This window comes from Camelus dromedarius, chromosome 4 (assembly GCF_036321535.1).
Source record: "Camelus dromedarius isolate mCamDro1 chromosome 4, mCamDro1.pat, whole genome shotgun sequence".
NCBI classification, from domain to species: Eukaryota; Metazoa; Chordata; class Mammalia; order Artiodactyla; family Camelidae; genus Camelus; species Camelus dromedarius.
The window spans coordinates 70813194-70838446 of record NC_087439.1 but is presented as its reverse complement, the minus strand read 5'-3'; positions in this window follow the sequence as shown (position 1 = coordinate 70838446).

Genomic DNA, 25253 nt, shown 5'->3' with positions numbered 1-25253 from the left:
AAAACCTTTTATTTGAAAATAATGTCAAACATGCAGAAATGTCACAAGATCATAAATTGGACATAGACTATCGACTTTTTACTTAGATTCACCTATCAACATTTTACCCATTTGTTTCATCATCTGCTCAAGCTTTTATATATATGTATATATGTAAATATATATGTTTACATAGATGTACATGTACATATATATGTAAAATATTTTTCTGAATCTTTAGAGAGTAAATACATACATATATTATGGCCTTTTACCCCTAAAAACATCAGCGCATATTTACTAAGAACAGAAATATTCTCTTACATGACCATAGTATGTTTATCAACTTCAGTAAATTTAACATTGATACAATTCTTTCTTCAATTGACCCGATAATGTCCTTTATGGCACTTCCCCCTCAAACCGGGGTGGGTGTATAAGCTGGCCTTTCTTCCTGGATTCTCAGCAGCCATAGCCCCTGGGGGTAGGGTCGGACCTGGGCAGAAGGGAATAGCCTCCCCCACTAGCAGTCACTTAAGCCATGTGTCAGTTGCTCATGGCCCCAGGTCCTGAGAACATGGGCAGGTTAGGGGTCTACCTAGGAGGTGAGTAGAGGTCAAAGGGCAGAACTGGGTCGAGGTAAGTCAGGCTGTCCTCCATGTCTGCTAGGCTCATGGCCTGTGTATTAGAAGAATTCCCTGTTATTTCCCTTGTCAGTTTTACACAAGAGAAACATTTGTGAGTCTTCTAAGGCTTGTCCAGCAGAGTAAATCGTACTTTACACGGACTCTGTATTCTCTCTGGGCAAAGGCTGCATCACGGAGCCTATGTTAATGTATCTATGTCAGTGAAAATGGATCCTTCCCAGAATCCAGAGCCATCTCAAGGTCTTTGTTACTCGGGTAAATGAGATTCCGCTGAAGCTGTCCCGGGGCGATGTCATGTTTCTCCTCATTTCCCCACAGTCCCTGGACCGGGAGGGATGCATTCGGTTTTCATCTTTTCTAGGGCCGTTTACTTCCTGAATTGGCTGTTTCTAACTCTGAGACAGAATACACCTGGTGCTTTAGCAACTGTAAACACAAAATCCATCTGAGAGAGGGGCAAAAACAGGGGTTTTCTGACCCAAATACTTTTAGTAGGGTTATCTGGCAACACAGAAATTTGTTCTCCTTAATAACTCTCTTTGTGGATCTTGGCAATCCCAGTAACTCACTCTGGTATTCTTCTTTTTACCGATGAAAATTATATGTCCCACTGTGTTTCCGACTTTGTGTTGGTTGCCAGAAATCCCAGCGCTACATTTAGTCCTGAATTACAACAAATACATCAGCATAGATTTTTCTAATATTTATAGCTCCTTTTATTTATATATGTTATATTTGATTTTTCATATATATATATCTCCATTTACTGTATCTCTATGGTTTCTATGTATGACTGCCTATTTACTATGGTTTTATTGTACACATGTCTTTAATATTAAACATCCTAAAATCATTTTTGGAAGCAAATGGGCTATGCCTCATGAATAGACAGTTCCCCACAGGACACTAGGCTCCTTCTGGCCATTTATTCCACCCATTCCACAGAAAAAACTAAGTCCAAGACATTTTTTCTCGTGACTGTACACTACCCCTCCCAGTCCAAACTATAAATGGCCTCCCCACAGAAGGCAATCTGGTTTGGAGCAGGAGTTCTTAGCTAAAATAGAAACTTCTCTCCTTGGATTACATCCTGAGTTCTTGTGTTTATTTAATTTCTTCTGGGGAATTCCAGTCTGATGCTGACAGAAGGCAAAGGGAATGCTGGTGCAGAGGGGCACCATCTTCCCAAGCTGAGTTTTATAAGAGAGAAGGAGAGAAAGCCCGGCCTTGGGGAGGCCTGTGCTCCTCCAGCCCGGGCAGAGAAAGGAGAGCGGTTCGGAGGACAGTTTCCTCACAGGTCATCTCTGTAACAGTGTGGCCTCCTGACTGAGTATTGGCTCAGGCCTAAAGAGTGAGGCCAAGAACCAAGGACAGTCAGGTCTGTGAGGAAATTTCAAGGTGCTTCTCCTGTGACTTGGAAAACATCCCAAGGCAGGGAAGATGCTTTGTCTCCTTCATTGATTCTGGACCCAAGTCTACACAGCTTTCTGCATGTTCCTAAGAGGAACCAGAGAGGTTATAAGATAGATCTGTAAGTGGGGTCATTTTGCTCTGTCTCCACCATAGAAAAAAATAATAATGTAATAACTGACACTTACACAGACTGTTCAAGAGCCAGGCACTATTCTAAGCACTTCTACATGTGTACACAATCTTCCACAAAATAGATACATTATCACTATCCCCATTTTACAGAGGAGGAAACAGAGGCTTGGAGAGGATGCATAACTTGCCCAAGGTTACACAGCTAGTGAGGTGGCTCTTCTACCCCACAAGTCTGGCTCCTGAGTTTATATTTCCTTCCCTCTACTATACTCACCCAGGAGCCCCTATCCCATGCAAGCCACAGAAAGTAGACCCCTGAGTCCCATGTAGGGTGTAACATTCATCTCAAGCCCCTGAGAATTCCAGAGAAGACTTGTTCACTAGAACTGTGTCAGCCCATTTCTTATCCATGAGCCAGAGATAATACAAAGTGTGCCAATTTAGAGTCTAAGTATAAATTTCTTTGGAAGAATTTCAGAAACATCACTCTTCAACTTCTAGAAGAAGGTGAGAACTTAGATCAGTCATGAAACCAAAACACAGTTACTAGGGGCCTACTACATGCCATGCACTTTTCTGGGTTCCAGAGAGATGACAACTCAGCCTTAGTGGTCCCTACACTGCCAATCCTGGGATATGATTGAATGGCAGAGAGAGGGAAGGATGCCTCACCAGGTAAGTGAAGGCCTGAGGTGGGGGTCCCATCCTGCTCTTAACCTGCCCTCACGTAAGCCCTCTGAACCTTGGTTTCCACAGCTGTAAGGTGAGGGGGTGGTTTGGGACAATATCTGAAGAGGGCTTCTAACTCTAAAGTTGGATTAGGGGGGGTGTTATTCGGTTATTTATTTAATTATTATTTTGATGGATGTACTGGGGATTGAACCCAAGACCTCATGCCTGCTAGGCACGCACTCTACCACTGAGCTATATTCCCTTCTAAAATTGGATTCTAATGGCAGTTGTTAATGCTGTTAATGCTGTAAAACATTTACAAACATCTTCTGCACCAGCCATTGAGATAGGCTCTGTCCATACATCTCGAATTTCTCAAACACCAAAGACAAAATGCAACCAACAATGAAGAAGATGATTCTACACAGGCTATTACAAAGGAGGAACATTCATTAATGAGGAATGCGTCAAGGAAAGAGAAGGGGCCTGAGGTTTTAAAGAGGCAGCTGACAAGGAGTGATCCCCAAGGCTTATGAAAATCACGTGGAGGGATTATCTTGGAATATTCCATGGCAGACAGGCTGGTCCTTTGCAGTTACCCATTTCCAGAACAAAAGGAGGGATTTCTTAGCAGTCTCTGTTTTCCAGGAACCGAGGGCTTAGGTAAAGTTCAGTATTATCACAGGGGCCACATACTTCTGTGATACACAAATATGTAACCACAGGGTACCTAAAACCTCAAAATAAACATGGAAAATCTTCCCAAAGTATCTATTTTTACTTGAAATTGTGGGGGCAGAACAATTATTTTATATAAACACCTAAACACCTAAAAAAAGAATGAAAGTATTTATGATTTTAAAGATAATATCTTCAAAGAGATTTTTATCCTTAAAGTAGGACCCCCCTCTCTCTCAATCACTGGAGTGCCTCTGTGGAAGAGTTTAAGAAGCACTGGTCATTTATTCTTTTATTGAATTCTCAGTAACAACTCTTTTGTAATACATGTTCTGTATTTAGGTTTTGTGGGCATGATGTTATTTTTTGTGTAATGTTTTGTTTCTTCATGTGCCTCTATAACTTTGTTCTAACCTCAGAATTTATTTAATGACAAACTTTTTATTTTGGAATATTACAGAAATGTTACAAGAATAGTACAGAGAGTTCCTGTATATCCTGTACCTGTATACCCACCTTCTGCTAATGTTACCATCTTACATAGCCTTGGTACATTGAACAAAACTAATAAAATTAACATTGGCCATTACTATTTTTTTAATTGAAAGTATAGTTGATTTATAATGTTGTGTTAGTTTCTGGTGTATAGCATAGTGATTCATATATATATATATATTTCCTTTTCATATCCTTTTTCATTATATGTTATTACAAGATATTCGATGTAGTTTCCTGCGCTATACAGTAGGACCTTATCTGTTGCTTATCTGTTTTAATATATAGTAGTGTGTATCTGTTAATCCCAAATTCCTAGTTTATCCCTCCCCCACTTTCCCCTTTGGTAACCATGCTTGTTTTCTACATCTGTGAGTCTCTTTCTGCTTTGTAAGGAAGTTCATTTGCATCATATTTTAGATTCCACATATAAGTGATATCATATGATATTTGTCTTTCTCTGTCTGACTTCATTTAGAATGATAATCTCTAGGTCCATTCATGCTGCTGCAAATGGCATTATTTCATTCTTTTGTATGACTGAGTAGTATTCCATTTTATATATATATATATACACCATAACTTCTTTATCTAATCATCTGTCAGTGGACATTTAAGCTGCTTCCATGTCTGGCCGTGACTATTAAGTAAACTACAGACTTGATTTAAATTCCACTAGTTTTTCCACTAATGTCCTTTCACTGTTTCAGTATCCAATCCACAATTCCACATTGCACTTAACATAAATGCCTTTTGTTTGACTGAAAGAACCTTTCATGAGGCCTACTAAGTGCCAGGCATCACCCTGCATCTTGGGAGCCAATGAAACCAACAGTCTCGGGTTTATGAGCATATAAAGGACACCCACGGTGGGGAAAGCAGCTTGTTGCCTGCTCAGAGCTACACAGATGGGAAGAGTCTTTACTACCAAGGACTGTGGGTGAGGAACTGAAACCATGTACAGAAAGGTATACACACCCACGCACGGATCATCAACTAGAGGGGCCTCAGTGCTGGCGGCATGGGGTTTCCCAGCCCCTGCCCCCCAACTCTGGGCAGCATTTCTGAGCCCATGATGGGACCCCCGTTAGTCTCTGCATTGGGCAGCCCCCCTGGAGCCCAGTGCGGGGGTGGGGGGGGGTTAGCACTTCTGAAATCGGATAAAGGACGTCAAGCCACAGCTGTGTTTGTTTTATAAATTAAAGGGCGAATCATTAAAACGATTGTTTTCCTGAAAATAAAGAGATTAAACAAGTCTCCCTTCTCCCCTGCTGCCTGCCTTCTCTTTTTCCAATTTGTCTGCAAAGGACCCCAGCTTCGTGTTAAAAAGCAAAGAATTATCTCGGTTTCAATCTTGGGGAATGGGCTGGTTCCATAACAATTATAATCTCTTATCCGAACCCGCCTGGAGGCAAGGGGGCCACTGAAGCTGAATTCTTTCCAGCATTAACTGCCATTCAAATGGATACTGGAGAAGAATTGAGCCTTTCCTTTATTGCTGGGGGAACCTCAAGGTGATTCTCAAACTTCCCTGTTTAATACTACTTTTTCCGTAACCTTCTTCAGAGGGTTTGGTGCATGTTGGGAAATTTTATACAGAAAAGGAGAAAGCATGTGAAAATTGCTTAGACAATCACCTGACACCCAGTAAGTACTCAGTGTTAGTTATCACTACTATATTTAAGAGGCCCAGGAGAGACATTTGTACCTGATTTGGAAGGCAATAGGAAGTCTGCAGGGTTTCTAGGAGGATGACATGATTGGAACAGCTTGATGGTCTTTAAAGGAACTTAAAAACTAGGAAGGTCTTAAATCACACACACGAAGTTATTTTATGCAGTCCACATGGTGTCATTTTATCCTCTTATCAAGTCTATCCAATAGCCATTATTTTATCCCCAATTTACAGATGGAGAAATAGAGATTAAGAAGCTAGTAAAAGCAGAGGAAGGTATATAGCTCAGGGGTAGAGTATGGCTTAGCATGCACAAAGTCCTAGGTTCAATCCCCAGTACCTCCATTAAAAATAAGTAAGTAAACCTAATCCCGACCCCCTCAAAAACAAAAACAAAAACAAAAACTAGTAAAAGCAGAGCTCCGAGCCCAGGTGGTATGAACATTTTCTCTTCTCCCAGAGAGGTGTGGTGGGGGTCCTGCCTCCCAACCCACTCCACACACAGCTCCATCACAGTCGAGCCTGAGTGGTGCAGCTGTTGGTGTCTCTCTTCCTCCTGGACTGGGAGCAATTTAAGGGCTGAGTCTACACCTTCTCATCTTAACCCCGAGGGGCTAGCACAGAGCCTGACTTGTGTGGATACTCCATATAAAGTGTGTTAAATAAACAAAGCGACATGAATCCCAGGCATGTCTGTGGAAGATCTTCTGTGTCCTTGGTCTGTTGACTCCTCTCATATGCCTGTTCCCTCTTCTGGGACAAAAGAATCTATTTTGGCTTATTTTTACCAAAACATCACAGACAATTAGCAATGGGAAGTCTAAAATGCTCAGAGAATACAAAAATGCAGCCAATGTCACTAACTGTGTGGTCAGTTCCCTTGACCTCTACAATGAAAGAAGACCCTTAATTTTTATTCAACGGGAAAATCAAGAGTTTTCCCCTTCCAGCCAGCAGGGAGGTTCTACTCCAAGAACAAAGGCTGAGGTGGCCCAGGAGATGAGGGCTGAAAATGGGCTTTAAGCCTGGAGTTTCCTAGGGTCAGCCTGTAAAGACTGCGTGCTGTGAAAGTCATTGCTGCGCCCAGGTGAGACTTGGAGGATTGGAGCAGACTTCACCCCCTGCCCATCTCCCAAAAAAGAAGAAAAAGAAGTGATGCTTAACATCAAAATGAACAAATAGCAATAATAAACCTGGAAGTGTAGGCAGTGAACCAAAGAAAATGAACTCTCCCGGTCATCACTGACAAAATGGACTCTTCCAGTCAACGTGAGGAAATCTTTCGCGAAGATCCAACGCTGAGCTCAATTTCTGGAGCTCCCTCTAAAGCCCCCTCTAAAGCCTTTGAATTGTCCACAAAAAAAAAACCCCAGGGAGAAATCAGAGGCTGAGGAACATGGTGAAGGCCATTTTGCGTGGTTAAACAGCAACAAAGCCCTCCGTTTTGAAAGCACTCAGTGTGCTCAGAATGAAAGACTTAGCAGCCCTCAGAAAAGTCCCGAACGCGGACTTCCCTGGGAGGAGGCGGCCCGGGCACTAGCCGCCGGCGAGGAGCCGAGCAGAGCCGCCGGTCCCCCTTCCTCTCCTGCGACACTGATCCCCTCTCTGGGACGTGTATTGTTTAATGGTGCAGAACTTCCTTTCCCCTAAAACTGAGCTCAAGTGGGGCTGTTTCTGGTTCCCACAGGTGTGTGCAGGTTTGAGCCACTCTGGCTGCTGTGAAGGCTTCAGGAGGGATTCGGAACAAGAGCAGGGCGGGTGCCTCTCGGGCTTGGAGGCTGCGGGGCGCCGCGCCCTAGGAGCCGGCCCCCTCCTCTGCTCACCCGAAGCAGCAGTGAGTCTGCTTTCAGCTGAGCGCTTAGCCGTTGTTTTCTTCTCTGCTTGTTACCTGATAACATTTTAAAAAAATTTTAGCTTTACTGAAGTGTAACTGACAAAATCAGAAGATATTTAATGTGTGCATTGTGGCGATTTAACATGCATATACGTTGTAAAAGGGCTCCCCTCATCTGGTTCATTAACACATCCATCACCTCACCCTCACATATTTATCTTTTCAACACATTTAAGTTCTACTCTCTTAGCAAATTTCAATTATACAATAGTGTTGTCAGCTATAGTCACCACATTTTACATTAGATCCTCATGCTAACTTCTTTTAAAATGAAAAATATCAAACATACAAAAAAGTAGAGAGAATAATACAGTCAACCCCCAGACACCCCTCACCCAGATTCAACAATAATCGGGATTTTGCCACATTTTTTCTGTCCCTTTTCCCTTTTTTTCACCTTTGCTGAAGTGTTTTATTTAAAGCAAATCCAGGGGGAAGGTATAGCTCAGTGGCAGAGTGCATGCTTAACATGTACAATGTCCTGGGTTCAATCCCCAGTGCCTCCACTAAAAGATAAAATCAAAAAAACTAATTAAAAACTACATAAAGAAATTTAATTACCTGCCTCCCAGAAAAAAATAAAATAAAAATACAGCAAATCCAAGACAGCATGTTCTTTTAGCCCTACACCCTTCAATACACACCTCTGAAAGAAAAGACATTTCTTACATAACCACAGCACTATTATCATGCCCAACAAAACAAACAATAATTATTTGGTATCTTCTAATACCAAGCCTCTCCCTGTGACTAAAAGAAATGCTACCTCAGGTTACAATCAGGGCTAAGGAAAAGCCCCACCCCACTCCCCAGAAAGCTGTTTGAAAGGGAAGAAACATTGGCACGAGTTGGTTCTCCAAGCCTCAATCCAGACTCTGTGCCTTGGCTTTGCAGGGCGGACACTTCCCAGGCAGGTGTGACGGCTTTCCTTAGGTCAGGAAACTTGCCCAGGACATGGCCTCACTCTGGCGGCACCATGTTTGTTCCTCAGAGCAGCTGCTGCCCTATAGTAATATTGGGCCTGGTTTCCCCATCTCTCAAAGGGGTCGTTCTTGGGGCTCAGACCCCTTTCTACACCAAATCCCCACTTGACCAGCTGGTTAGTGAGCCAAACAGACCAGCCCCATCAATCCCTGGAGGAGGCCCTGTGGACAAAGACTAAGAAAGCAGGTATGAAGACCCACCCTGAGAGAGTGGACAAGTGGGTGCATTTATCCATCCACCCATCCATCCATCCATCCATCCAAACATTCACTGAGAGGCTATGAAGACCAAGGACTGTTCTAGATAATGGGGCACCCCAGTGAACCACCAGACAGGATCTTTGTCCACAGAGAGGACATTCCAATGGAAGGGACATGTAATGAATAAGTGCCAGCATATAGCACAGTAAGGCCCTAACACAAGGGTCCAGGCGATGCAGCTGTGTGATACGTGGGTTATTGTGAGATTCGTGAAATGGCAAGGGTAAACTTGCTACACAGGACAGGAACCAATCACCAAATGTCCTCTCTGCTCAAGTTAGAGCAAAGTGGGGGTGCTATTAAAGGGCCCCACTGAATATTAAATAATGTAAGATGAAAACAATGAGAAATAAATCATAAACCAAGGCAAAAGAATATAAAATGTTGGGGGAGGTTAACATTTTAAATAGATGGACTTGATTTATACCACAAGTAAAATGCCCCACTAAGATGGGATGGGAGCATAACTCCCCAGTGACATGTACAGAGAAACCCAGAAACACTGAGGAGCTGGAAGGTATGAAAAATAAAGGAGAGGAGAGGGAGTGTCTCGGAAAAGAGGGCAGCAAAGAGAGTCAAGGATTCAGTCTTGAAGGGACCAGAAGCAGATCCTCTGGCCATGGATGATGAACTTCCTGGCATCCCTTCAGAGACAGAAGGAAGGGGACATTCCAGACAGGTGGAAGAAGATGGGACATGGCTTAGAGGTGAGAGAAAGTAATGTGTTTTCAGAGGTTATGCTTACTGGGCCAGGTCTTAGAAGAGTGGGAGTTAAGTTTAGCCAGAGCAAAAGGACTCGGGATGAAAAGTGTGAAAAGCCAAGATCAGGAAAGACAATTCTATCTTTGGTGAAAGGCCCTTGGAATCAACGCAGCTTTCAGAAGAAAGCCCAGTGGGAGGGCTGCTTCTGCAGAGCTGGCTGGGGAGGTGGAGAGGGTGGCAGCAGGAGCCGTGGGCCTCCCAGCCCCTTGGTCTCCTCAAAGATGTGTGGGAAGCAGCAAGGGCCAGAGGTTTGCTCCACTCCCAAGCAGCTGCTCGTTCCTGTTTATTCTTCTGCCTTTCATGATGCAATGAGCTCATGGCCCCCAGAGGTGCCAGGAATGAATTAGCCACTGAGCTCACTTCAGCAGAAACCACGGAGTGTGTCCTGCAGCAGGTAGGTCCCAGCTGCGTGTCAGGGATGGCCAGATGACAGCACCACACACCCATGGTCCCTGCCCTCCTGGAGCCAGCCACCTACCACGCTGGCTCTGATGGCCAAGCAAGGGGGGTGGGTGTGCGGGGAAGGAGAGGCCAGGTCGACTGTTCAGACCACCAGGAAACAAAATGTTCCACTCCTCTTTGGGGGGAAAATAATCCAGGAGATTCATCTCCTCTTCTTTTTGACTATTCTTGTGTGCTGTGGGGGAGCCACAGACTCTCCATGGAGAGACTCTCTTAAACTACCTCTTCCTTGTCTGTGTCCCAGCTCCTCCCCCCATTCTAACTGCATGTGTGCCACCCCACCGCCACCCCACATGAATCCTCATTCCTACCCGGCTGTGCCCAGTCTCCCACTTGCTCTATCTTAGGGCTCTCTTGACTCCCCACTTTTCCACAGCACCCTGTGGAAACCCACTCCATTGCCCATTTATTCTGAGTTTTCCCCTCACCTTAAGCCAAACCTGCTCACACCAGTCACCATCCTGCCTCTCACTGTTCTGCCTCTTCCCAGGTCTCTAACACAAAGGGGAAGGAAGAACAAGTCAAATCCTTGCCATTTGGTCACACCGGTCAAGTCCTTATCACCTGGTCACACCATCTTCTCCAGGTCCCACCGCTTCCTTGTTCACATTTCCCCCTTTTCCCTGTTACCATCCTCAGTGACTTCAGCCTTCATACCAACGATCTGTTCAGTACACTGACCACCCTCTTCTGTGCCCTCCCCCACCCTGGTGACCTTTGTCCCAAAATATGGTGACCACAGCTGGACCACAGTTCATGATTCTGCCTCCGCACAAGACCTCAAACATGGTGCTGTCTCTTCAACCACAGCATCCTCACCTGCCTACATCCCTGCTTCCTCACCCCTCCTGAACCAGCTCTTTGTCCTCAGTGGGTCCTCACCTTTCTTGACCCTTTGTAACTCACACAGCCTAATATCCCTCTTTCGTCTACATTTCAACAACACACACACATCTACAGGCACACCTCTCTGGGCTCTACCATGCCTTCTGTCCTAGCCTCCTTCCTCCCCACCAGTTAGCACTGCTGAACCGGAGGAAGAAATGCTCTCTACGCAGAACTACCTCCTCTCCCAAAATGGTAACAACAGCACTGCACCCTGACCATGGGTTAGATCCTCTCCTACTCCAAGCACTTTGTGTGGGTTGTCCCATTTAATCTTCACAATAACCCGTGAGAGTTATACAGTTATTACTCCCATTTGACACATAAGTAACCCCCAAGCACAGAAAAGGAAGAGAATTTGCCCAAGATCATGCAGTTGGAGGTGGGATTCCTACCCAGAACCCACCATGCTTTATTGCCATCAGCCAACTCTCGCCCCCGGAAGTTACATAGAACAGGTGTTGGTTTTACTAAGATCTTAATGGCAGCATACTTGTACCTAGAAAGTTCTTGTGAGTCTTTCAAGCCTGTTCAGCCCTTCATATATTGGAGGAACTCAATAAAGATATGTTGGAAGTATTTAAATCACACAAATCTGATTTGTGCATAAAATGTAAGATGCTCAAGTTCATGAAGTGAGCTCCAAAAGTGAGGTAGCTAAAAAGAGGGAAGTTTGGATGAAAGGCATCAGCATGCGTATTTGGGGGAAAAAATGTTTTTATTATACTTGAATGATCAGACTTTAAACTGTTGATGACATTGTAATCTATGCTCATTCAGACACAAATGTCCAAGGGTTGCTGCATTCACATCCATTTAAAAACAAAATCAATACTTGGAATAAATAGCCTTGTGAATATTATCAGAAATTTCTTAAGCTCAGATTCTTTATGTGATCCTAGGAAATGCGATGTTTTCTGTATCTAAAAACGGATCCCTGGGACAAGATAGCCAGTAACGAAGAAACCTCAGTTAATATAAGCAACAAGTGCAGGCTTTGGTGCTGAGGCACAGGGTATCTGAGACCTGCTGGGCTCTTTACTGGCTTGTGGTTTACCAAGTCCCACTGCCATGTGGGACAATGGCATAATGACACACAGAAGCTGCATCATCACACTGAAAAAGACCCTTGACCACTGCAAGATAGGCTTTGAAATGGCAAAGTGAATGCAGTTCTAGACCTCAGCCTTCTCTCTCAAGCTAAATTCCTCCAACATCAAGTCAATTACTATAAAACAGCAGCTGCTCCCAGCCAGAGAGGTGACCGGTGTGACACAGCTCTCTGAATTGGTCAAAGGCAAAAACCACACATGAAACAGAAAGAAAACAAACAAAAAACTTCCAAGATATTCCAAGGGTAAACACAAGAAAAATGAATGTTTTAAGAAGTGGCTGAGGACCAGCGAGCGCACAGAGTAAGGATAAAGCACATTAGAGTGTGTGCACAAGTAAATGAAGAAAAAGAACCATCTGCACAGCAGATCAAGAATCAAAACTCAAGTTCCAGAGATCGCGGCAGTTGTAGCTTTGGCGAAACCTGTCAACCCCAGAGCGGCTTCATTTGTCGTTGAAGAACAGATGTCTTTTAGACGTCAAGTGTCTGAAGGCAATTAACTAATCCTAACCCAGTGGGCCACGATAGGCATGTCTGCTTGGCAATCAGCAAATGCTTCTCACAAGAGTAATGGCAGAGGACAGTGGAAAATAAGCTGAAAGCTGAAGAGGATGTGGGGAGGCTGGCTTTCCCACCCATTGCTGGGGAATGTGGATGCCACAACATTTTTGGCAAGACTCAGGCATATTAAAACTTAAAATGCACATGACCTTGGTCGATACCAGCAGTCCCACTCAGGGAAATCTAACCTACAGAAGTGAAAGCTCCATAGTAATAATATGGGTACATGGCTGTTGTTGCAGCGTTGTGTGCACGAGAAAAAACTGGAAACAAACTGAAGGCTTCTCAGTACAGGATTGACTGAATGTCTGATGGGCAGCTGTTGGCTGTCAGTTCATCATGGTCTGCCCTTCTTCCTCACTAACAGAAACTCAATTTCCTTTAGGTTTCCATTCTCCAGGAAAGGGGACCTGCAGGCCCAGCTCCAGGGGAAAACTTAGTCTGAAGTGAAAGACTTGAAATCTACGATTCTACCCCATCGTGACCACTACCAAGCTCTATGAGCTGCGTGTCACTCCATCAACCTGAGCCCTATTTTCTCATCTGCAAAATGCTCATTCCCACACTTGCCCTGACTACCTGGGAAGATTTTTAAGTGCAATGATGTAAAAGCATTTTGTAAACTTCTAAGCATTCAACCAACTTAGATGACTATAGATTTTGGAAATGTCAGCTTCTGTGTGGCACATTAACCTAGGTAACTTCATTCACCTCCAGGCCCACAGTCACACCCGATCCTCAACCCCACAGTGTTCCTGTGCATAAACTCAGGAGCAGCCAGCCAGGTCGCTGAGCTATGCCAATTTACTGCTGGCCTTTTTCCACCCCGGGCTCCAACCAATACTTCGATTAGCTTCTAACTAAAAAATGATAACTAAGTTCCTTTCCTAAGCCTGGGTCTCCCCACCAAGTCTGAGCTAACCGTGATGCATTCTTAAGAGCCAGAGTCCCAAGGCTGCAGCCACCACAACAGGAAACACCACAGGCTGGGCTGGCTTTCCAGACACTCTGCCAACCGGTGATGGGCGGCAGGGAGGGTCCTGTGCTGGTGACAGCGAGGGGCTCACCCCTCCCCACCCAAATCTTGCCCCATTTGGGCTCCTCCACTTCTCCACGAGAGGACTGAGTCTTGGCGGCTTCCAGGTGGAAGAGGCTCCTCCCTGCGGCCCCCAGTTCCTCCTTATCTATAGATGTGATCCCACATAATGACTTTTGTGAAAGTGCCCCAAGGGCAAGGTGATCATGTATTCTTGAGAGAAAGAAACACCCTCAACCACGCCTCCCACGGGGAGTGGGAGGCCAAAACCATTGTGCTCCTGCAGGCTTCCTTATAAACAGGTCCACTGGGACAAAGAGGTCAAGTTCCATGGGAGTCTGTATGTTCCACGGAAACTCACCGCAGCCGGGTCTCATAAAGTAACAGCCGGCCTGCACCCATTGTGAACACTAATGCAAGCTGAGCTGGGAGCGGGAGCAAGTGGGGCGGGTAGGAAAGGCAAACCTTGGTGTCACCCTCTATTTTGAAGCCACAAAACTTCCAGCAGCAGAGCAGAGCCTGCTTGCAGCAAGAAAAGGAGATGAGCACAGCGTTTTCATGGATCACAAGGCAAGGGGGAGAAGACACGATTCCTCCCTTGTGTGCTGACAGCTGAACTACCCCATCCCACCGCTCCTCAGCTGGTCCCACGACCTGGGCCTCTGTCTATGGCCCCCTTCCCTTCAATGGTCCGTATTGTTCCGGGAATCTCGTCCTTTTGTTTTTCCGTCCATTTGTACCTCGGCTCATTTGTTTTCCATTCTTGGGAGCAATTCATCTGCTCTTGGGCCCCACAATGTCCTTCTCCCCTTGATTCCTAGACAAGATGCTTGGACAGGTCCATTGTCTTAACAGTAGCCAACTCATGGCATTCAGTAAAAGTTGTGTTTTAAAAAGAAAAACCAATGGGGATTCCAGCTTCTATCCATGGTAACTTCTGGGCAGTTCGGCACTGCTGCAACGAGACTTGGCCTTTGTCCTCGTCTTCATCTGGGCTTCAGCGTAAACCAAGTTCCACAGGGAAAACTGGGGAAATCCCAGTGATGCCAAGACAATGGGCAGAGCTCTCTCACTTCCCTTCTGCCATCCTGGGGCAGTGTAAAGACACCGTCAAATTATAGCTTATTGATGGAATGAAGAGGAGAGGGTATGGGGTCTTCTTTCCACTGCCCTGCGGACAGACAGCCCTTCATGGCCATTCCAGAGAAGTGGGGCAGAGGAAAAAGAGAAAAAGTCAGTGGGGTTCAGGGCAGTTTGGACCCAGGCAGGCCTGTATGTGGGAGGGGCAAGGGCTGGCAAGAAGAGGTGTGGCAAAGACCTGGCCTGGAAGTCCCAGAGACGGCCCTAATTGTGCAGAGTTTTGTCAGAGCCCCAGCAGGCTTTGCCCCAGGTGCGCCAGAGAAATTACTGTTGCTGGGATGCTTGTGGGTGCAATTATCCCAGTTATTAATACTCCACCAACTGTGGGAGTGGAGGGCGTGTCTAGCCCCATCCAGGGGCTCTTTTCCTCCAGGTTCCCATTTCCCCACAGAGCAGGAGGGCTCTCAGAATTGTACTTCTCAGAATACTCACAGAATTGTGATGATAACTAACAGCCTCTTTTGTCTCCAAGAGAAAGTTGGACAGAATTATTGATAGAAGAAAGGGTGCTGAAGAAGTGGTTGTAAGAGTCTTAAAGGTTGGTTCTTCAGGAATATAAAAACAAAAACAAAACCAGGGAATAAAGGAAAGCTACAGGTCAAAGGGGAATCATTCTTTCCCAAGCCTCTAGTTTTCCAAGTGAAATATGTTACAGGTAAGGAAAGTATTTCCAAGCAAAGCTCTAGGGTAGCAAACAGAGGGGCAGACACGTCACCCTGCACACAAGCCTTGGGGCTCATGCTGTGTGTATACGTGCACACACGCCTCTGCTGCAGCCCCAGGTCTAGGCAGCCGTCAGGAAATGCCACCGGCTTCACTGACCTGTAGGGAGGCCAGCTCATGGAGGCAGTCTGCACAAAGGTGCCTCTTCAACATGGCGGAGACTCAGCACTCTTGGCAGGAACACTTGGCACTGGCAGGAAATCTCAGCAGGGCGGCTTGTTTCCGCTCATCAAACACCAGTAGCTTTCAGCGAGAGCAGCAGAAAATGGGAGAAATGTGTCTGATCGCATCCGGGCTGTGTGTCAGCACTTTTCAGAGGCAGAGTTAGTTGGATTCTAGCTTTGAAGAAAAGGTTGTTATACTCTGCTTCCATCCCATAATCTCAGCCAAGGAAACAGTTGGCAGGAACTTACCTGAAACTCAGCTGTCCTCCCAATACCTCTGGAGAAACCTGACAGGGTCAGTTATAATTTTATTTTTTATTTTTGTTAATGGAAGTACTGGGGATTGAATCCAGGACTTCGTGCCTGCTAGGTACGTGCTCTACCACTGAGCTATACCCCTCACCCCTCAGTTATTGAGAAACAGAAGGTAATGACAGAGCTCACTCCCTGCTAATCACAGAGCTCCCAATTACTCGAGAGAAATGACTGCCCAGGAACAAGTTGCTCAGGCCCCTCTTGTACCTCCTCCATGACCATCCCCCACTCCAATAGCTTCCTGTCTGTTTCACTCTTGTCAGTCCCACCAAAGGCTGAGCAAGGACCCGGTGCATCAGTATGGCTTTCACCCACGTGGCAGCTCCAAAAGGAAACACTTAGTAAGTAAAGAGAGACAGTCTACAAATTATCAATAGATCAGGTATCTGAGGATGCTCAACCCTCCCCATAAGTGTTTGTTCTTGTAATCAAGGACACACAACTGCTCCCTCACAAGAGATACCCATAAATCTTCTCCATGCACCACAATTTCCTGCCCAGACTAGAGAAGGGAGTGGCTATTTGGAAGACAGGATTTGTGTGTTTCACACTTGGATTCACTCCTGTAGGCCCACCTCATACATCCAGCTGTACAAAAGGACTTTTTTAAAGAGTATGAAGCCTCTTGCTCTCCAGAGTGCTGCCTTGGAAAGTCAGAATTCTTAAGAAGAGTGAATTTAAACATATTGTCAATCAGGGTAATCTCTGAAATACACTCTTATGCATACTGAAGTCAGAAAGAGTAATCACACAAAGAGCATCAAGACAAGTGATTCAAGATAATGGTGGAGGAAATTCAACACCCATTCATGAGAAAAACTCTTACCCAAGTGGGTGTAGAGGGACCATATCTCAACACAATAAAGGCTATTTATGACAAATCCACAGCCAACATAATATTCGACAGTGAAAAGCCAAAAGCCTTCCCACTAAAATCTGGAACAAGATAAGGATGCCCACTGTCACCACTTCTTTTCAACATAGTGTTGGAAGTCCTAGCCACAGCAATCAGACAAGAAAAAGAAATAAAAGGGATCAAAATTGGAAAGGAAGAGGTAAAATTGTCACTTTATGCAGATGACATGATATTGTATATAGAAAACCCTAAAGACGCCACACAAAAACTACTAGAACTGATAAATGATTTCAGCAAAGTGGCATGATACAAATTTAACACACAGAAATCCATTGCATTTCTTTACACTAAAAATGAAATACCAGAAAAGGAAAATTTTTTTAAAAATCCCTTTTTAAATTGCATCAAAAAACTAAAATACTTAGAAATAAACCTGACCAAGGAGATGAAAGACTTATATGCTGAGAACTATAAAACATTGATATAAGAAACTAAAGAAGATTTAGAGAAATGGAAAGATATCCATGCTCTTGGATTTGAAGAATTAATATTACTAAAATGGCCATACTACCCAAAGCAATCTACAGATTTAATGTGCTCCCTATCAAATTACCCAGGACATTTTTCACAGAACTAGGACAAATAATCCTAAAATTTATATGGAATAATAAAAGACCCAGAATTGTCAAAGCAATACTTAGTAAAAAGAACAAAGCTGGAGGCATAACCCTCCCAGACTTCAGACAATACTATAGATCTGCAGTAATCAAGATGGCATGGTATTAGCACAAAAACAGACATATGAATCAATGAAACAGAATAGAGTGGCCAGAAATAAACCCACACACCTATGGTCAATTAATCTTCAACAAAGGAGGCAAGAATATACAATGGAGAAAAGATGGTCTCTTCAGCAAGTCATGTTGGGAAAGCTGGACAGCCACATGTAAATCAATGAATTTAGAATTCCCTCCACCATACACAAAAATAAACTCAGAATGGCTTAAAGACTTACATATAAGACATGACATCATAAATCTCCTAGAAGAGAACATAGGCAAAACATTCTCTGACATAAATCATACCAGTGTTTTCCTAGGTCAGTCTCCCAAGGCAACAGAAATGAAAGCAAAAATAAACAAATGGGACCTAATCAAACTTAGAAGCTTTTGTACATCAAAGGAGACCATAAATAAAACAAAAAGACAACCTATGGAATGGGGGAAAATATTTGCAAACAATGTGACTGACAAGGGCTTAATTATGAATACACAAATAGCTCATACAGCTTAATATCAAAAAAACCCAACTCAATCAAAAAAATGGACAGAAGATCTAAACAGACATTTCTCCAAAGAAGACATACAGATGGTCAATAGGCACATGAAAAGATGCTCAACATCGCCAATTATCAGAGAAATGCAAATCAAAACTACAATGAGGTATCACCTCACACAGGTCAGAATGGCCATCATTAAAAAGCCCACAAACAATAAATGCTGGAGAGGGAGGAGAAAAGGGAATCCTCCTACGCTGTTGGTGGGAATGTAAATTGGTGCAACCTCTATGGAAAACAGTATGCTTGTTGCTTAAAAAACTAAAAATAGAGTTGCCGTATGACCCAGCAATCCCATTCCTGGGCATATATCCAGAGAGAACTCTAATTCGAAAAGACACACTCACCCCAGTGTTTATAGCAGCACTATTTACAATAGCCAAGATATGGAAGCAACCTAAATGTCCATCGACAGACGACTGGATAAGGAAGATGTGGTATACTTATACAATACAATACTACTCAGCCATAAAAAAAAGAATGAAATAATGCCATTTGCAGCAACATGGATGGACCTAGAGATGATCATACTAAGTGAAGTCAGACAGAGAAAGACAAATATCATGTGATATCACTTACATGTGGACTCTAAAATACAACACAAATGAACTTATTTACAAAACAGAAACAGACTCACAAACATAGGAAACAAACTTGTGGTTACCAAAGGAGAAGGCAGGGAGGGATAAATTAGGAGTTTGGGATTAGTAGATACAAACTACTGTATATAAAATGGATAAACAATAAGGTCCTACTGTATAGCACAGGGAACTATATTCAATAGCTTGTAATAACCTATAATTTAAAAATATGAAAAAGAATATATATATATGTATAACTGAATCATTATGCTGTACACCAGAAACTAACACCACATTGTAAATCAACTATACTTCAATAAAAAAATTAAAAATAAAAAAACAAAATAAAACAAAAATTAAGATAGTGGTGGAGGGTAATGCTTATCCTGTTTTATGGCTTATTGTTTATTTGCTTTATGCTTTTTACTTTTTTATTGAGGTAGAATACTTATATTGAAGTGCACAAGTCTTAAGTAGCCAGCTTGCTGGATTCTTACAGACCCACGCAGACAGGTAGCCCCACCCACATCAAGCTATAGAGCATTTCCAGGAGGCTCCTTCAAGCCCCTTCCATGTTAACCTCAGGTTCCAGAAGTCACTACTCTTCTGCCTTCTGTCACCATAGATGGTGTTGCCGAGTCTTGGGCTCCACAGAAGTGGAATCAGGACATGCTTTTTTGCATCTGGCTTCTTTCACTCAGCGTTTGCCTGTGACACCGGCTCACATGGCTGAATGGAGGGAATAGTTCAGTCTTTTTCAAGGTTGCGTTGTATTCCATTGTCTGAAAATCCTCACTCTGCATTAGTCCCTCCTGGCATGAGTGAGGGAGAGCTGCATGGGCTTGGAGCTTCTGCTGGGAAAGCTGGAGATCGAGGCCAGAGTCCAGGCCAAGGAAAGAGGAAACGGAAGGAGAAGACTCAGGAAGGAAGGAGGGGAGCCGGCACGGCTGCCTGGGACCATTGGTCCTGGGCGCTCCTGCTGAGCAAGGAAGGGCAGTTTCAGCCTGGCTTCCTCCAGGATGCCAGCAACAGCCCATGGCTCCTTGGCCATCACCCCCATGCCCACCCCAAAAGCCAGCTCCCAAGGACAGGGGGGATCCCAAGGCCCAGAGGCTGCCCCACAAGCCAGTGTGAGGAGAAGCCCTTTATTTTATTCATTTCCCTCTAGCTGACCAGCCAAACCAGTTAAGCATGACAACAGTCTGCCCATTAACGCTGAGTGCCAGCCAAGCATCTGTTTCCATTTCTCTCCTGTTTCCCGTGGGTGGTGAGTGGGAGCTCACTTCGGCTCCTCTCCGCTTTTCCCTCCTATCACAATCATTTGTTTTCACAGGACTGCCAGCGACGTGCTACAGAACCCAGGCTGTGCCCACGCAAAGCTAGCGAGCACCGGCCGTGCCCATATCCCCAGGTCAGCCCAACGTCAAATGAAAACAGTCCGCTCTGCCATTATCCTCTTTCCTGCTTGTTTTCCAGGGCCTCTGGCTACTTTTAGAATTTCCCCACTGCCTGATGTGGCCTCCGGATATCTGACCATTCCACCTCTGGTTTCCAAAGACAAATGCCAGGACCTAGATTACACATGCCCAGTGCCTTAAAAGTCTGAAAACCAAGGAATCGTCCTTTGCAAGGCAGCCTCGCACAGCTGCTTTGGAAAGGAGAAAACTCTCTCTGGGTGTGTTTTCCGAGGGAGGCCTGGTTTCAGTGTAAACAGAAGGGAGCTTCCGAACAGGTGGAAGTGGCTGACTGCCTGACAGCAGAGCCGCCCGGGGCCGCCCTTGGCCATGCCCTCCATCTGTCTTTTTCCACCCCAAACCTAAGGGTCCTGGATGGCCACCCTCCGCCCAAACCCCCACCCAACACTGAGTAATCAGCCCGGTCCCCTTGTTACTGTGCCACATACCAAGTCTGACCCCAGGCCCAGCCTCCAAGCCTCTCTCCTTCCATTTTTCACCCAGCATCCCCCCAACACACACACTTGGCCCATGAGGTCCTGCTTTACCCTTGACCTCAACCTTTCCATTCATGCAGAAGCAGAGCCGCTGCTGGTGACTCACACATGTGAGCTCAGGAAGGGCTGGATGTGGGATGATCACTGCACTAGGACTCCTAGGACCAGAGTCTGACTCCGATGCCCACTATCCATGTGACTTTGGGCTCAGTCTCTATGCTGAGCCTGTGTTTCTACATCTGCAAAATGGGGGTATCCATACCTTCCCAGCCTGCTCCAGAGAACTGTTTCTCACTGCAAAGTAACATGTTTGTTGTAAATTATTCAAACAACTCTACTCCTGATGAGTTGGGGTGCCTGTGTGGGTGAATCTGTGCCAATCTCCACTGCTGCTTTTTTCTACACTGGATCCGGGGAGCTTCTGCCTGCCTGATTCCCTCCTTCACTGGGGATTTGGGCCCAATGGGCACTCTCTGACTATCCAGGAATAATAGTCAAGTTCCCAGGCATCAGGCACTTACTGTGTGCCAGACACTGTGCCAAGCAATTACATCCTCATCCCATTTAATCCTCATAAAAATTCTTTGAAGTAGGTATTATTAATCCCATTTTATCTAGTGGGAAACTAAGGCTCAGAGAGGTTGAGCAACTTGTCCAAGTTCACCCAGGGAGGGAACAGAGGAGCCAAGATTTAACAGTAGAACAACTTCTTTCAACCACTAGGTGATACTGCTGTTATGAGCTGAATTTGTACCTCTCCCCTCCAAAAAAACCTCTTACGTTGAAACTTGGATCCCCAGGACCTCAGAATGTAACTGCATTTGGAGATAGGGCTTCAAAGGGATAATTAAGTTAAAATAAGGCCATTAGGGCCGGCCCTTGTCCAATCTGACTGGTGTCTTTATAAGAAGTGGGAGAGACGCCAGCGATGTGCCTGCACAGAGGAAAGACCACGTGAGCACACAAGCCAGAGAGAGGGGCCTCAGAAGAACCCAGACCTGTGGACACCTTGCTCTTGGACTTCCAGACTCCAAAGCTGTGAGAAAATCCCTTTCTGTTGTTTAAGCCACGCAGTCTGCGGTATTTGGTTATGACAGCCCTAGCAAACTAATACAACTGCCTCCTACTTTCTTCTGAGAATGGCCAAACCATCCTCCAGCTGGCCCCGCAGACCAACCAGCACGTAAAGGGGGAAGGAGGAGATCTGGGGAAGGACAGGGGGCGGAGGAAGGGAGCTGACCTGTCTCTGAGCCCTGGGCCCATTCCTACTGTCCTGAGCTGTTTTCCACCTGAGTGTCCCCGGGGGACACTGCCCCTTTGCCACATCCCCGCTCAGACGTGGAGTTTCCTCCGAGCCCCCGACTGCGCCTGACGGAAGAAGACGCCCTGCCTCTTCCTGGCAAGCAGGACCGCAGACGCATATGGTCACCTGGGAACAAACAGTGTGTGGGGAGCCGTGCTGTGACAAACAAATGGTGCAAAGCCCTGAAACGGAATGAGAAGGAGAAAGGCGGTTCCGGCAGGGCTGCTGCAGGTGCTGGGGAGGCCTCTGGAAGGATCGGGACAAGAGAGGTTACTCTGGGCAGGTGTTGGGGGCTCTGAATAGGGACAGGCTTCAGAGCTGCTCATTGGCTCCCTTTTCTGCCTCATCAGCCACCCTAGCTTTCTTCCTCCCCATCCCCACTTCCAGGCATTGGCCTGAGGCTCTGGAACTCAGTGACATTTAACCCAACCCAGCCAGGTCCAGAACCAGCATAATAACCCTCCTCCGGTCCACAGCAATATGGTCAATCATTTCAACTTTCTTCTCACTCCTGAGACCCTGTTCCAGGCCCCTTGTATAAGTTTCCCATTACTGCTGCAGCAAATTACCACACATCTTGTGGCTTAAAACATACACTTTTATTATCTTCTTCTTCTGTAGCCAGAAGCATCACATAGGTCTCACTGACCTAAAACTGAAGAAAGGGCAGGGACTCCTTTCCAGGGGCTGCAAGGGAGAATCCACTTCCAACTTCACACATTCCTTGGCTCGTGGCCCCTTTCTCCATCTTCAAAGCCAGCAGTGGCTGGACTTTCTCACATTGCATCACTCTAACTCTACCCTCCTGCCTCCCTCGATTATGTACCAGGACCCTTGTGATTATATTGGGCTTCCCCAGATAGTCTAGGATTATCTAAGTCAGCTGTTTAGCAACCTTAATTTCCCCATGCCTTATAACATGGCATATCCCTGGGTTCTGGGAATTAGAACCCAGACATCACTGGGAGGCCATTATTCTGCCTGTTACAACCCTGAATTTACTCACTTCCCACGGAGGACAGGTGCTGTATAAAATGTATTCCACCCTCCCCATCCTTCTCTGCCATCCCCCAGCTTGCTTCCCCTTCATAATAAGCCCTATGGCTCAGCCCATCCCAGTACGGAAACAGCATCTGCAGGCTCTGAGGTGTCTTTCTGGACCCACTGGACACTTCCTCCAGGATGCCTGTCTGTGTGGGGCGTGTTGTCCAAATCCAGGACTGGCCAAAGGAGCAGATGGCTGCTATCAATGGCTAAGGAGGTCAGGCTATTTCCCCTGGGCCTCCAGGTCCTTACACTTCACAGAGAGGACCTTATACTGGGTTAAGAATCCCATTCTCAACCCTTGTGACCATGACGGTCCAATCACCCTAAAGCAATTGATTCCTGACAGACTTAAACCCACCAAAATGTCAGTTTGCCAATCCCAGAGACTGGCCACACACATCAAAACCCTTTCCCAATATGAAGCCAGAAGGCTATTTGGTCAGCACAGAACCACAGGAAAAAGAACTTCAGTTTTCTGGAGAGCATGTTTCCATCAAATCATAGAAGCTTGATGACTCACATTTTCCCAGCATCAAATACTCTTGTTAAGTGACCTGAGTTTCTCACTGACTGTTTTAAATAAGTGCTTCAAACATGCAATCTCTCCTACCCTCACAACCCTAAGATGGCCCCAAATTTGTGATTTCTTCCTTCCTACCCTATCAAAATACCTCAGAGGAGGCGCCCAAGGACCACACCCTTTTATGCAAGGCACGTGCTGAAGCTTTGTCTATCCACGGGTGTCTGAAGGACACCAGCCTTTGGTGCAGGTGGGGGGGAGATGGGAGGAAGGGGTAGGGGAGAGAGATCCACCTCATCCGTAGTTGAAAACTTCTCTTGTGTGCTGTGAGGTAGAGCTAGAGAACGGAGAAAGTCGAAGAAGCAAGCAGAACCTCAAAGCTCATCTAATCCAGTCCCATCATTTTACAAATGAGGAAAGTGTAAGAAGACTTTGGAAAGTTAAAGCTTGTACATAATTATTGCTGTTGTCATCTTCCTCACCTTCACCATCACCATCAGCCCAGTTTGGGAGCCTGGATTCCACTGTGCACTGAGAAGTCACTTTGTTCAGGGTCTTTCCTAGGAAGCTGGATTTTCTCACCTCCCCTTGTGCAGAGTCCCTGTAAACTCCTCTGCCTCTTAAAGGGAGAAGGGAGACAGGCTTACGTTCAGGAGGGACCATGAGATGCTGAGCGCTTACTCTTGGGCAGGGCTGCCATGGGCGTGTACTGGCCTCCAACTCCCCTGACTGTGAAGGGCTGGGAAGGAGAGGCTAAATACTCAAGAAGTCACTCTGAGTGGGATTATGACTCTACAGACCAGTGTGTGGAACGCTTCAGGAGTTGGGGTCGGCCAGGAGGCTTGAACTAATCACTCACACATTGGAGCTCTCCCTGCGTTCCAGAATTCCAGACCCCGGCACCTTAAATGTGCCATTTCATTTGACCATCACACCAACCCTTCATAATCACTCTAGTTTTGCAGATGCAGAACCTGAGGTACCTAGAGGATAAGTAAACTTGACCTTGCCAACTTCAAAAGGCTACCAAGGGGAAGATCCAAGATGCAAATCCGAGGTCCGATCCCTAATTTCCATCGACATTTCCGATTGGGTGCAGAACATTCTGGGATCCCATTTCCCCATTCCTTCTCCTTGTTCTCTCTCACCCCTAGTCTTCCCTTCCCCACAAAGCTGCCAAGGAATGACTCACATCCATTTCTTTGCCCAACCTTCCCCCCACCAAGCCTGGCACCCTATTTCTGGAGGGAAGAATCCAGGGAGGAGACTGGGAATGGCTGTTTTCAATTCTAAACTCTAAAGCAGCCAAAGCCAGCACCCAGCACAGGGCCCTGCCCACTCGGGGACTTCCTAAGTGATGACGAAGATGGTGTTGGTGGTGATGACAGTTGGAGGAGAGCAGGAGGCTGAAACGTTAGGGACAGGGCAGGACAAACTGAGTAAGACTATAATTTGCTAAACCCTACACCCAAATCTTTGCCAGCCACAAAATTGCTATGCTCATGACTGGACTTCCAATCCAACTGGAATGCCTTGTGAAGCCATCCTTGAGCCTTCCAAGATCCTGAGAATGGAGCCTTGAGGTGGCCAGGGCTCCCCTGGCTCCCAGAGAGCTCCTGATGCCAGGGTGGATGCAGCCTCCGCCAGGAGGAAGCAAAGAGAAGCTTC